At 41.7% G+C, this 13814-nt stretch overlaps 1 pseudogene; it reads left to right on the forward strand.

Annotated features, from left to right (window-relative positions):
* Nucleotides 1–3520: 3520 nt before the first annotated feature.
* On the forward strand, nt 3521–4372 carry LOC149222456 (putative receptor-like protein kinase At3g47110 pseudogene; annotated as a pseudogene).
* Nucleotides 4373–13814: the final 9442 nt, after the last annotated feature.

Raw genomic sequence — 13814 nt, forward strand, 5'->3', positions numbered from 1 at the left:
TAGATAGACACTTATTCCCCCAAGAGCGTAACGTGCTCTGATACCACTATGACACAACACTCTAGTTTCCCAATTGGAAATCTTGAATACTTTTGGCTATAACAAGGTTTGTCTCAACTCGAGCGTTGTGTAATCGATATTGTGAAGAAGCCATTGGGTTATTCTATTCAAATATCCCCCTCATACGGACTAGGTCAACTTATGCGTCTAGTGCCCCGTCTTATGACACATGCGGTGTTATGACGCTTTTGCCTCATTCCCAAATATACATGCCAGGTAATGCACTTGTCACCTCCTTCATATAACAACATCATGGTTGTGGCTTGGGCCCGCTAGTGGTAACCTCGGTCTACAAGTTTCTTTATTTTGTTTTTCCCAAGGCTCTTGGCATCACTTGGCTACACCCAGGTCAACCCTTGACAGACATGTGAGTTCACACTCCCCAACCAATGCCAAAGACATGGCGCAATTCCCATTATGGGGCTAGTTCTGGTATATTCAGACCGGCTCCACACTACCTACTATATTGGGTCCCGAACGTATAATCTGGTTCAGTCAATTCAGCGGTTTGAGTTGTTCGGCCCTTTCTTGCTCATCCGCGCATTCGCCTTATGTCAGGCCCGAATGTCAAGTCCATTACAATTCAAGAGTTCGGTGATGCCTTGCTCTTTTCGATATCCTTTGAACTTGTCAAGGGTTGAATAGTTGGAAGGCTTTGTGACAGATAATTTTCCCGCTCTGGTTATTGATGACTTTGTCGTAATCTCAAGTCAGGTCCTAATCTACACCTAAACACATTATATTCAATCCACAAAATGGATCTGAGGTATTGTGTGAGGATCCACAGAATTTTCAACTACTGGTTAAGGAACTGACACTTTGACCCCAACACAAAACCATCATAGGAATGCAAAGGTCTATACGCATAGCACATGCATAAATCCTAAATGAACCACAATTTATCATCAAAAGAACATCGTAAGGATCCTCCTAGCTTACTGCCCAGTGAACATTCCTCGCTCTGTCCCTTATCCCACACCTGGGAGGTCTTCTTCTCCCGAGAACTTCACACACGCATTGAGGGCTTGTTGCCTAAGCTCTCTCATCCTTCTTGTTCCCTCCAGTCCTCTGCTTCAATTTTCGAACTTCAACTCAAAAATAACATGCAAGTCTCTAGAGTCTAGACCACTACACTTTTTCTACCTGACAGGGTGCTAACTATATCAATACACGATCTAGCCATACAAGGAAACTATACACACATACATGGTGGAAATTCAAACTGTGTTCCTTTCCCAAGCAAGAAATATTTACAATAGTTATTACGGACTCTTTGTCCGAACGCTACAAGCTCGAACTCTACCTTGTAGACTCTTGTCCCTAAATTAGCTTTTCTTCACAGATATCTCTTTTGATTAGCCATAATATGATCTGGATCTCTTCAGCTACCAAAATTAACCAAGATCTTTTACTTCTGTGATGTTAGCAGAATTGCATATGAAAGAGTATGAAAAACCACATGTGCATACTGTAAAGAAGATGAAACATAACGACAACCATCAAATCAAAGAACACAAATACATTGATAACGGAGTTCACCCAGTGTGGGTTACGTCTCCGGGCCTTGGTGACCAAGAGTGGAGAGGTTGCTTTATTAAATGTTGCAAATGATGATGATGTACATGGTATGTTCTTTGTCATTACAAGGATAAATACCCTCAACCAGAGTGGCATGTCTCTCCACGAGACGTTCTCCTATGGAACTCTCACTCAAATGGGCCTTCCTTCAGCATGACAAGCTAATAAATTATCACATGATGTAGCATACAAGTATCTCTCAACATAATGGTTATAAGAAATCTCAACAACAAAAAAATCATTTCAGCAAATCAGAAAAAAGACATGGCATAACTGCATCATTTACCTCCACTTTTTGAGATGGCAGGAAAATGCAAAGCTCAGTTGTTGAAATGGACATCACCGCTGAATTCATGGTGCGAAATCGTGTCAAACGACTATAAAATTTGCCCCTTTATGACACCGTCGAATTCTGGACCCTCGGGATTCTCGAAGATTCCCCCAAAGAGTCCTTCCTAAAGATGGCCAAAAAATCCATTGCTCGGATGAAGATTTTGAGCACACCACTGCGCACCCGGTGAAATTCTGTGAAAAATGACTATAAAGTTGGCATCATTCTGCCTCGGTCAAAAATAAGCCTCCAAGGGAATCTTTTAGATCCCACAGAATTCTCAAAGATTCTTTGCTGCTCATATGGGGAAACAAATTGCGCGGTTGGACTCCTGGTGAGAAAATGTGCAAAAATGACTGTAACCTTCTCAAATTCTGGCACTGACACCTCTAACTCTCTAAGGGAATCTTTTCAGTGTCTTGGCATATTCCCCCGCTCATGGTTCCGCTGCCTAGGTCGCTCAACGTTCCGTTGTGCTCTCCACCACCCTCCTGGTTCGAATGGAAAAATGAGTTTATATATAATTTTCTGGGCGGACTTTAAAACATAGGGTCGTTGGCCCAATGGTCAAGTATAGCAAATTGGGTGGGGGCGAACAGGGTTCAAACTCCTCCCACCCCATACATAGTGTATTTGTTTTAACAAAACGCGCATTGAAATATAATTAACGTTGGCGATTGAATATTATGCAGGTGGTTACATATTTTAACACGGCGGTTATGATCTGGCAATCACAATATATGGCAACAGTTAAGTTTGATGCGTGGCTTTTGGTTTTGTTGTTGGTGGTTTGTTGTAACGTATAACAGTTAGATGTTATGATGTGGGGTTGCCGGCAGATCAATGGGCGACCGGCGAGGTGGTTTCGACTCCCACCGGCCCTGACCATTATGGAATATGTGGTATGGCGTTAAAGTGTTGGGCCAACTGGCCGTTGTTTTGAATCGGTCGTGGGTCGTTGTGGTTTATATGTATTGGCACCGGTGGCTCTAATGGGGTTGGGCAGGTTCGCCACAGGTGGCCTGCCCACCCAACACACATTTTTTTCAAATATATATCAGCGCATTGGGGGGTGGCGAGAGTGGCAACCCGCCCCCAAAAAATATTTTTTTTTTGTTTTTTAATTAACAACTCTATAATTTTCGTTGACCGATTTTTAAGCGTCAGCAGGGAAATTAAATAGGCAACAAATTTGCCCGTTCCGGTGGCCGAATTCCTTGCATCGGTTTCTGCCAAATTGTTGCCTCGTTAGTGACTTCCATGTGGCGAAGTTTGACCCGAACTTTGACTGCGAATATGTTGAGCATACAAATTCGAATTTGAGTGTCGTTCGCACTCTTGAAATCAGGACGACGAACACTATAGTCTGATCATAGTTTCACTTCAATCTGAGGACTTCGATTTTTGAGCTATTTCAAGCCATTGCTGAATTTTGAGCGCATCTAAAGCCACCTAGATCATAATATCTCCTAACAAGTGCGGCACTGGAATCTCATTAAAATCATAACCTCTTATTCAGACCTCAAAAACAAAGCTTTGATATTTCCATTAATGCCAAATGGAAGCTTAGAAAAGTGGTTATATCCAGATAGGGAAGAAGAAAGTGGGTTGAGTTTGATTCAAACACTGAATATAGCAATAGATATTGCAGAAGGCATGGCATATCTTCATCACTATTGTGTCAAGCGAGTGATTCATTGCGATCTAAAACCTAACAACGTGCTTCTTGATGAAGATATGACAGCACATTTAATAGACTTTGGCATTGCTACCATATGTTATGCAGACTCTGAGGATTCATCATCATTTACTTCCACGCAACTCAAAGGAACCATGGGCTATGTTCCTCCAGGTAATTATTGTTTGTTAGAAAGCATGTAAGCAATGTTAACTGTTTCGTATTTTTATTAAAACTGTAAATCAGAAATTTGATTGATTTAGAGATGTCTGAATGCAGAATATGGATTAGGTGGGCATGTTACAACAAAAGGTGATGTTTATAGCTACGGAATAGTATTATTGGAGATGCTAACTAGAAAAAAACCCACCCACGATATGTTTGTGGATGGAGTGTCTTTGCAAAAATGGGTGAGTAGTAGTATACCACACCAACTTTGGGAAGTGGTAGATAGAAGTTTATTGAGGAGTACCGATGCTACAATCATTACTGAAGAAGATCAGGAGTTCAACTGCCTCAATCAGCTCTTAAAGGTGGGTTTGCATTGCACAAAAGAATCTCTTCATGAACGACCTAGCATGATGGAAATAGTGCTCATACTGCAAACCATTAAAAACGCTTTTTTGGGAGTCGTTGGCACTGAAGCTGATGTATCAACCACAACAAATAGTTCAAGTACTACTAGTAGAAATGCCAGCGAAATGCAAAGTTCTTCAACATCCTAGCCCTCTGCTGCAAGGGAACAGTTGCTCTAGAACTGTATCTGCTTTAGGGTAACAGTGGCTTTATAGTTGAGACATGAAGTGGAGTCCATTGTCCTTATGCTACATTTGGTTTGAGTCCTATTTATTATATCTCTAGACTTATTGTTCAATAGCTGTCTACGTCTAGGATAAAATGCTTTGCATTTGTTAGGTTTTCTAGCCATGTAAATTACCAAAAGCTTTATATTTGTTTTAAAGGATAAAATGTTAGGTTTTCTAGGCAACATGAGCTGTGCAGGGTGCAAGACTCGCAGGATGGAGGGTTTGTTCTATGTGCTAGAGTTTGTGAATTCGATCCCTCTCTTGCTGTTGGATGACGAGAGCCTCTAAGTTGGTATCCAGTGGAGTGGGCTAGACTCATGGAGATGGTCGTAGTCCAGAGTAAAGCTCAATGGGAGCTCTCAGACATCGAGAGTGCTGAAGACCCAGGTTGGCATTGGGATCCAAGCAGGGCTTCCTATCCGATATCAGAGATGCGGGATGTCTATGACATTGATGAGGTAGTCGACCCCGTGCCTGAGCGCATGCATTATTTAGGGGAGTTCCAGTTGACGCTAGTGGCCAAGTGGTTTATCAGCAGACTCCATTGGTTGTTTTGGCATGTTGGTTGTGCATGGGGGCACATGATGATTAGCATTCTCTGGGAGGAGTTGGTTAGAGGAGGTGGCATAGGTAGGCCATCGGACCAGATATTGTATGGAGAAAATGATCTCCCATTGAGGTTTAGGACCCAGGGGTCACATAGGATCGACACAGCAGAGATATCCCCTCAAGCAGGAATGCAGTTAGGGTACTCAGGTCTACCAGGATGGACGAGGGGACATGATGTGTGTCATGGTGAGGTCACTATCAGAGTGGAAAACACTTTGGCACATGTGGGATGCCATATGTTATAGGGTGGTATGATAGTAGGCAGTGGTACACAAGACTGCACAAAGTCAGGTCGTAGCGTCTAGTGTTATATAGAGGGATGTGGCCTGATGCACGCAGACCCAATTCTAGACCATAACACCCAGTGGTGTGCAGGGCTATGCAGGGAGGAGCAGTGGCCTACAAAGGAGCATGGAGATACATGGTGGTATACCACAACATGCTGGTTTACATTGTGGGGTAGGAGGAGTGACTCGCATCGCATTGAGGACGTGCAAGGAATGAAAAGTGCAGTGACACAGGAAGGACACAGAATGGTATAGTCGTAGCCAGGGGTATCCAGTGGTGTATAGGGATAGGTTGCAACATATAGTGGCATGTCAAGGAGTGCGGTGTTACTTCGTGGTATGCAATGACACATGATGCAGTGCTGGCACTTGGAGCGTTGCCTCCAGGGAGACTTATGGATAGGAACAATAGTTGTACTATTGGACGCAACTCACCTAGGATCAATGAGGACATTGTTGAGCATCTGGGGATACCATGTTTAGTGGAGGCGAGGCCTCATGGTAGTTATCGACATATCCGAGGTGGAGAGAGGGTCCTCCGTAGGATTACTCTTAAGCATTTCCGCAGACTCTTGATCATACTCTTTGGGACATACACATCCATCATCCTCCAGTGTTACTTACAATCGCAGCGAGTTTGGTTGATATCCTTTGACACTTTCCATTCAGGCAGCAAGGCATGGGAGACTCACCCTAAGCGGTTGGATGAGACACTGCGTGTCATGGATCGAGAGGAGACTCTGTAGTTGAGACATTTGGTAGGTGCATGAGTTGACGACTACAAGCTTAGGGATGGCATGGTTGATTGTCGAGGTAGCATATGTTCCACCCCTAGGCTTACACTTGGGGAGGTGATCGAGAGGGAGTTACATGGTTCTTTTTCAGCTAGACAGCTGGCGGCGTTAGGTGAGCATGAGGTGCGAAGGATGGTAGTCCTTGTTGGCAGGATGATGGTTAGGCTTCTGGCAGTACCCAAGCACATCATTAGGAGTTGTGCTAGCAAATCTTGCTATGTGATTTTGCAGACACAGAGCAGCTGGATATTTGCAGCACGGGTTTTCGATGCTCGGTGCCTACCTGTTAGATACCTACAGGGGGCAGAGATGGGGCACAAAGGGGTCCCAACAGCTAGTAGCATATCACAATGGCAAACAGAGAGGATTGGGGGTTGTGGACCTCTAGTATGGTTATGAGATCCAGGGATCTAGTGGATTGGTGGGATACTCCACTCCTCAGCGAGTATGGTTGGGATAACAAGCAGATTGATTCATTCACAAGCGGACACATGGGGGGTCACCAAAGCCCTCACCATAGGACGAGGCAAATTGTTGCTCAAGATTTGGGCTAGCCATGGAGTGATAGGCACTGGCACTATTGAGTCACTTTGGCAAGATTGGCCTAGCCTCGATCATCGCATAGATTATGGCCAAGAGATATGGGGGAGGAGGCTTAGGTACGAGCATGCTAGGCAGTCATTCATGACCAGAGTGTCACGATGTCAGCAGGATAGGTTCCTTTTGCGACGGGTAGGGAATTCTGGCATTATAGGGCTGAGCAGTTCAACTACTCGTAGCGGTGAGTTGGCTTCTACATAGAAGGGTCATTCAAGTCTTCCATTTGGTTTAAATGATTCATTGATGGTGTGGGGAACTTCACCGGTGTGGCAGGGTGATTGACAAGAGGAGATCAGGGGAGGCCTAGGTAGACGAGGGTTCATTTTCACCAAGATTGAATTGCATCTTCAGGAGTTTACTCTTGTAGTGCATGAGATGGACTACTCAGTAAGGAAATTCCATGGGGAGTTGGGTAGAGTCCTACATTATCATGATGCTCTACTTATTGCTAGTATGAAGAGGGCTTTTGGTACCTGTATCTGGTTGGATAGCGAGTGGAGCAAGGTGTGTTTCACATTGATTAGGATGGCTTGGGACCCTGGTATCTAGGGATTCCTTCATGTCGAGACAGTACTGAGATTGGGGATTACTCAATAGTACATTTGGGACCCTGGTATTATTGGTGGTTACGGTGGTGATCAACAGTCAGAGAGGGCACCTGTTCAGGCATTGCTTGAGGACAAGCAATCTTTGGCGGGAAGGACTGTAATGTCCCTTCCTAAATTATTTTGGAACAAGATTTATTTCTACATTTTGGGGCCAATTTTGGAGATGGGGCCCATTTGATTTTATTAGGAGACTTAGGAGTTAGAAGTAAGTTATTTTGGTTTTGTTCACACAAAGAAATTAAGCACTTCCTAAGCCAATAGTTCGAATTGCATGAGAGGGAAAATAAATGGCTTAGTAAGGGACCCACGAAGGAGGGAAAATTGAGGGAAAAAGGCTCCACATAATCTATAAAGGGAAGGCAACACTCCTCATTTCATCATTCTTGACTCATTGAATTTGATTATGTTGTTCGAGCTATTTAGTCGGGTCACTTCCTATTTAGAAAGAGTTTTCCAAGCGGAGAACTCACCATTTCTTCGGGGAACTTTGAGTGCCACCCTAGAGAGGTTCATCCATTATCATCCGAAGGATATTTGTAGAGAGATTTCTAGCATTTGTATTCAATTCGACCCAGCAGTGCATATTTCTAGAAGACGCAGTAGTGTATCTAGTGTGGCCATTGCAACATTCTTCCAGAGGGTTATTGCTTGCCGAGAGAAATAAGGGAAGTATCGGTGGAGTTTATTTCTACCTTTCCGGAGTGTTTGAGAAAGATTTTGCTGGTGTATTGGCAAGCAGTGTGCTTCAGCGGATTTGGAGGGCGTAGGGCCTTTTGGGGGTCGATTTTGGAAGGTCAAAACCAAGCCAAACCATTTCTGGGTTTTTTTGGGTTTTTGACAAGGACCTCAAATATAAATTTGCAGAATTTTCTAAGCACTAGAGGTGGGGTTTTCAGTCGTATCTTTGCAGCAGACCGTGCAAAATTGCTAGGGACTGTGCAGTGCCTTTTGGGGGTCGATTTTGGGAGGTCAAAATCAAGCCAACCCATTTCTGGGTTTTTATGGGTTTTCTGAGAGGAGTCCGTGGCTGAACTTTTAGAATTTTGCAAGCGAAATTCGGGCCTGAAATGTTAATTCTTATAACAGGGTGAATGGATAGTTTACTGGGGAATTTGCACCATTTTGTGGATTCGTCTTTGGCTTGGAGATAGGCCAAACCTTTTCTGTGTTTTTGGTGGAGAGCTCAATATCAATTTGGCAGAATTTTTGGAGCACTTTTGGAGGCTCAAACAGGGGTTTGTTCCAACCAATAGTTGCAGAATTTCTAGAACCTATGCAAAACATTAAGGAGAAGTCTTTCCTTTGCATCTAGGTAGCAATTTTCTCACCCGAGATTGTCTAGCTTGCTTCGGCAAGCCAGGTGCACACATTCCATGCATTGTACTCTCCTTTGATAATAAAATGACTCTGTTTGGCGCAGTTCTAGTGCAATTTTATGGGTGTTTAATTATTGTGTAAATTTTTCTGTGTCATGTGTATTTTGCTTGTTTAGCATTGTTCTTTCCTTTTTGGGACATTACAGACTCTAATGATCACAAAATAGGAGGATCAATTTAATTTAATCATTGACTGCCTCTCAAACTCTAATATGTGCAACAAAATAGGGCATTCTTCTGATCTTTTTCCAAAATATATTAGAAAATTGAACCCATGACCTGCCCATGTAAAGGGTTTCTTTACCACTGAACATTATGCCCTAACCCCTTGCATGATGAGGAGCCTGATTGGCTTCAACATAAAAAGTGGATAGTTATCCACAACACCCTTGTTGGATTCAGTATCAAAGTGTGGATAGTTATCTCCAAAACTCTCTGTCAAGCCACACTTTGGTTCAGGCCTCCTAGTTATTGTCAATCAACCTCAACACCTTGATACAATACCATGTTGAGAATAAGATAGGCCGGGAACCAACCCCTGCCCTGGACCTGTCCCATTTAAAAAGGGGCTTTGATTCAAGCCTTCCAGTGACCCGCCAATCAGCCTCAACACCTAGCTATGATACAAATTTGAAAATTGGACAAGCACTGAGACCTTAGACCTCCCCACATTCAAAAAGGGCAAAACTTAACAACAACATTGTAAACAAAAGAATGAAATGCATGGTCTAAGAGAACAAACCTACCATCAATATTGCGGAATGAAGAGTATAATACCCTAATTCTAATGATATTTGCGTCAATGACAAGATAGACTATAACAACCACACACTGCAGAGAGATACTGCAAAAGATATTTCATGAGATTTAGAAATGGGAAACTTGCTAACAGAAATCCTTGCTCGCGATCAATGACAAAACTGTAAGAAATCTCAATAGTCCAGCATGGTCTGAACCGAAGATATTTAAAGGAAAAAGATAATATTAATTAAGCTCATTTCAAGAATTGACAGAAGAAAATCGGGTTGGACATCATATGCCTAGTTCTTAAGTAAATTATGTTGAGACATTCATGGAGGATTGAGGGCATGTGAATGTGTGTTGTGTTTGTTTTTTGGGAAAATCTTCTTGTTATATGTCATGTCATTCTTCGTATTGTTATCACATGCAATGGATGGGAATAAGAAAATGAATATGATTGGGATTGGGTTTCCCCTTCTTTGTTTCTATCATCACCCCGTTCCTTCTCCTCAATAATAATGCCCATTGAACTACAACACTCTAAACAGAACAGAGTACTCCTTGTCCAACAATTTGTATTTGTTGTTGATGCTTCTGTTAATCATTGGATTGAAATATAGAACTTTCAGAGCCTTTGCGAGATCTCTGAGATGAAGATGTAGTGCAAGAGCAAGAGTTCTTGTTTGAAATATATATAGGTAGCCACTATAAATTCAAAGGTTTATTATTACCCCACAACTCTGGCATGCTTGTGCAGGGGAATGGTATAGATGCCTGCTATAAATTCAAAGGTTTATTATTACCCCAGGGCCATGCAGAGCACGCTGCCACTATGCCTGATTTCGTGGGCAATATGCGAATGAGCCCATCGATCTTTTGCAGAGTGGGGTCGGTGAAGTTCTTGGCCGACACAGAGACCGACGATGTGCATGCTCGCATGTGCCTCATCCCCATCTCCGACGAAGAGCATAACAAAAACGCCGAGGATTCTGGGGCCGAGTCATGGCCTCCGTCGCCAGCTGTCAATTCTCAGACTTAGAGCATGAATAACAATCACCCGCCGACGTCTTTCGCCAAAACACTGATGTAGAGCAACGCGAACAACAGAGGTGGGTTCTCGGTGCCCAGATACTGTGCCGAGACCATTTTCCCCCACCTTGATTACTCCAGCGATCCGCCGGTGCAGACAGTTTTGGCCAAGGATGTCCATGGAGAAGTCTGGAAGTTCAGGCATATTTACAGAGGAACCCCTTGCCGCCGCTTGCTGAGTATCGGCTGGAGCACATTCGTTAACCAAAAGAAATTCGTTGTCGGTGATGCAATTGTTTTCCTGTGCAATGCCACAAAGGAGCTCTGCGTGGGCGTGTGCAGATCCACCAGAAGTACCACTGAATGTCATTCTCATTCCCATTCCCATTCCCATGGCTCCTCTGCATGGCATTTTCCTGTTAGCGACATCACCGCCAATCCTTCTCCTCCCCACAGGGCCTCCAGATGGGAGGTCAAGGCCATTGACTATTTCTTCGGCATTGCCACCACCAATTCCAATGGGGTCACTGGCTTTTCTAGAAAGAGAGAAAAAGTTAGCCCCAAATATGTAATCGAGGCTTGTGCTCTGGCAAAAAAATCCCTCCAAGGTACTTATTAGCAATTGTCTCAAAAGGTACAAAGAGAGGTTGATAGGATTACTAAATTGGAATTGTTGAGTTTTTCTAAAAGAGATGTTGGTTCAAGCCTAACGGATGAGGAATTTGCGCTGGCTAAATGCTTTCTAATTTGTTTTTTATTATGGTAAAATTATATTGATAATTCATTGGTTTTACTTTCAAAAGCTTGAAGGAATTTGAAGAGCAGGGATAGAATTGCTTTGTGGGATTTGATCCCAAAATCATTGATTTGTAAATATATACTCAATGAAATGTTAATTGGTTGAAACCTTGCACAAATGTTTGATATAAGCAAATAAGCCGAAAAGGAATTACTTTGTGGGATTTGATCCCAAAATCATTGATTTGTAAATACATACTCAATGAAATGTTAATTGGTTGAAACCTTGCACAAATGTTTGATATAAGCAAATAAGCCGAAAAGATTGAAAGGCTTAGTCCGTCTATTTATTTGTGTTGGATGTGCAGTCAAAACAATTTCAATCTCCTATGACATACAAGCTACCAGAGAATTAGAGCAGACAATTTAGAAGGAAATTCAACCAATTTAGTTAGAGTTAAGTTGAGATTAAAACAGCATTGTAGAAATCTTCAGGGGATGTTCTACTCTGAATCATCTTGTTGAATATGTCATCACATGACTTTGAATATGTTCCACTCCGAGCATTGTGCCATAAACTCCATGAACTCTCTGGGAAGCTCCACCCACAGATGTCAAGTAGAGAGTAAAAGTGTGAAATTCAATCCAAAAAATTTGCAATATATAAAATTTAAATTATAAATTAAACAATCTAAAAAAATGTATAAATTTAAATAATAAAATCATAATTAAAATAAATAAATAAACTAAAGTTTAAAAAGATTAACCAAGCCGATAAAAATAGAACCGTATCCGTTAGCCAGAAACAAACTACCGCATCATAATGGACGGGGAAAAGGGACCAGTCGCAGTTTCCCACGTCACCGCAACTCAAACCTCAAACCAAAGTCGATTAAAAAATATCAAAACATTCCATTTTATTGATAACCCTTCATATTCTGATGATTTATATTGCATGCCACAGATTCTGGCATGGAGGCTTGTGTGACTAACGACTTCCAATTCAGAAGACACGCGAATGTTTACGTCAAGGAGGTAGTAGTCAAATAAAAATAGTTCAGTGAAAGAAAAAAGGGAAATGCTTATGGGCCTTCGCTCCTACCGATCAATAGCACCCAAGAAATGCATAGCACGTCCCAAGGAACGCCTTAGCCCTGCAATCGAGGGATGATCCTCCAAAACACAAAATTTAGATGTTTATTGACAGCATTCAGAGTCCGGCTAAAGGATACCATGCCTGTCACTTACTTTAAGTTATTGAATAATAAAAGCCGAAAATTCAAGTGGACAAGTGGAGAAGACAACATTGAAAGAAATAAGGAAAAAATTATATTTCCTGCAGCTCTAGGTTCCCTCTCGTCATCGTCATTCAATTATAATTTTAAATAATAAAAAGTATGATCTGGTCTTTCATATTGATAAGGATTTATCTCTATGGGCAGAATACAACGTTGAAATAAATAATAAAATTATTTATTGAAGCTTTAGACAAAAAAATGGTTAACTATAAACATAAATATACTATAAACTAATCACCGGTTCATTCAATAGAAGCTTCTATATGCATCGTTGCTACCTTTTACTGGAGGAAGAGGTATTAAAGCATTAAGAGAAATACGCTGATGTTATAAAACAAAGTGACAAATAATGATTACGTAACTAATGGATGCACACAATTGCACAGACATATCAAAACGAAAGGAAGATTCCGAACCAAATCAGATCAGAACACAGCACACAAAAGCGAAGAAAAAAATTCCAGAAGAATCCATGACCGTCTCATTTACTTATAAAATTCTACAGTAATACTAAGAGTATATCCTTTGTGTGACTCATTTCAGGTAAGTGTACGCGCCGCGTTGGCACTAAAACCGCAAAAGAGCTTATTGATAATGACTTAAAACAGCTAAAAAAGCACACAGAAAAAATAGCAATCGGAAGAGTATCTCTATCTATAGTGTGATTCCCATCAACTAAGTGGGCCCGCCCCGCGGGCACTAAAACTGGAGAAAAACCTACTAATAATCACTGAAAACAGCTAAAACACAGTAATACTAAGTGTATCTTTATCTTTAGTATGATTCCATCAACTAAGTGGGCGCACCACGCGGGCTCTAAAACCGCAAAAAAATCTATTGATAATGATAGGAAACAGCAAAAAAAATTGCAAAAAACAGTAATACTAAGAGTATCTCTATCTTTTGGGCGCGCCGCGCGGGCGCTAAAACCGCTAAAAAGCATATTGATAATCACTGAAAACAGCAAAAAAGCAAAATAAACGGTTATACTAAGAGTATATCTTTAGTGTGATCAACTAAATGGGCACGCCGCGCGGGCACTAAAACCACATAAAATCCTATTTATATTGACTCAAAACAGCGAATAAGCGCAAAAAACTTTGTTTCTAATAATAACATCCTTCCTCTCAAAACAATCCTTCCTCTCTTTGCTTTTCTCTCAGGGGTGCGCTTTCTTGGGGTTAAAATCATAGCTTTGTTATAACGGCAATTTTCCGTGTTTTTTTTATTTTCTGTTGTTTCATTTTTTGGTTCAGATTAATGGTTGAAAGTGTCTTACTT

Source organism: Pinus tabuliformis, chromosome Q (genome assembly GCF_031772625.1).
Source record: "Pinus tabuliformis cultivar Carrire ecotype Pingquan chromosome Q, CPIR1, whole genome shotgun sequence".
Lineage (NCBI taxonomy): Eukaryota > Viridiplantae > Streptophyta > Pinopsida > Pinales > Pinaceae > Pinus > Pinus tabuliformis.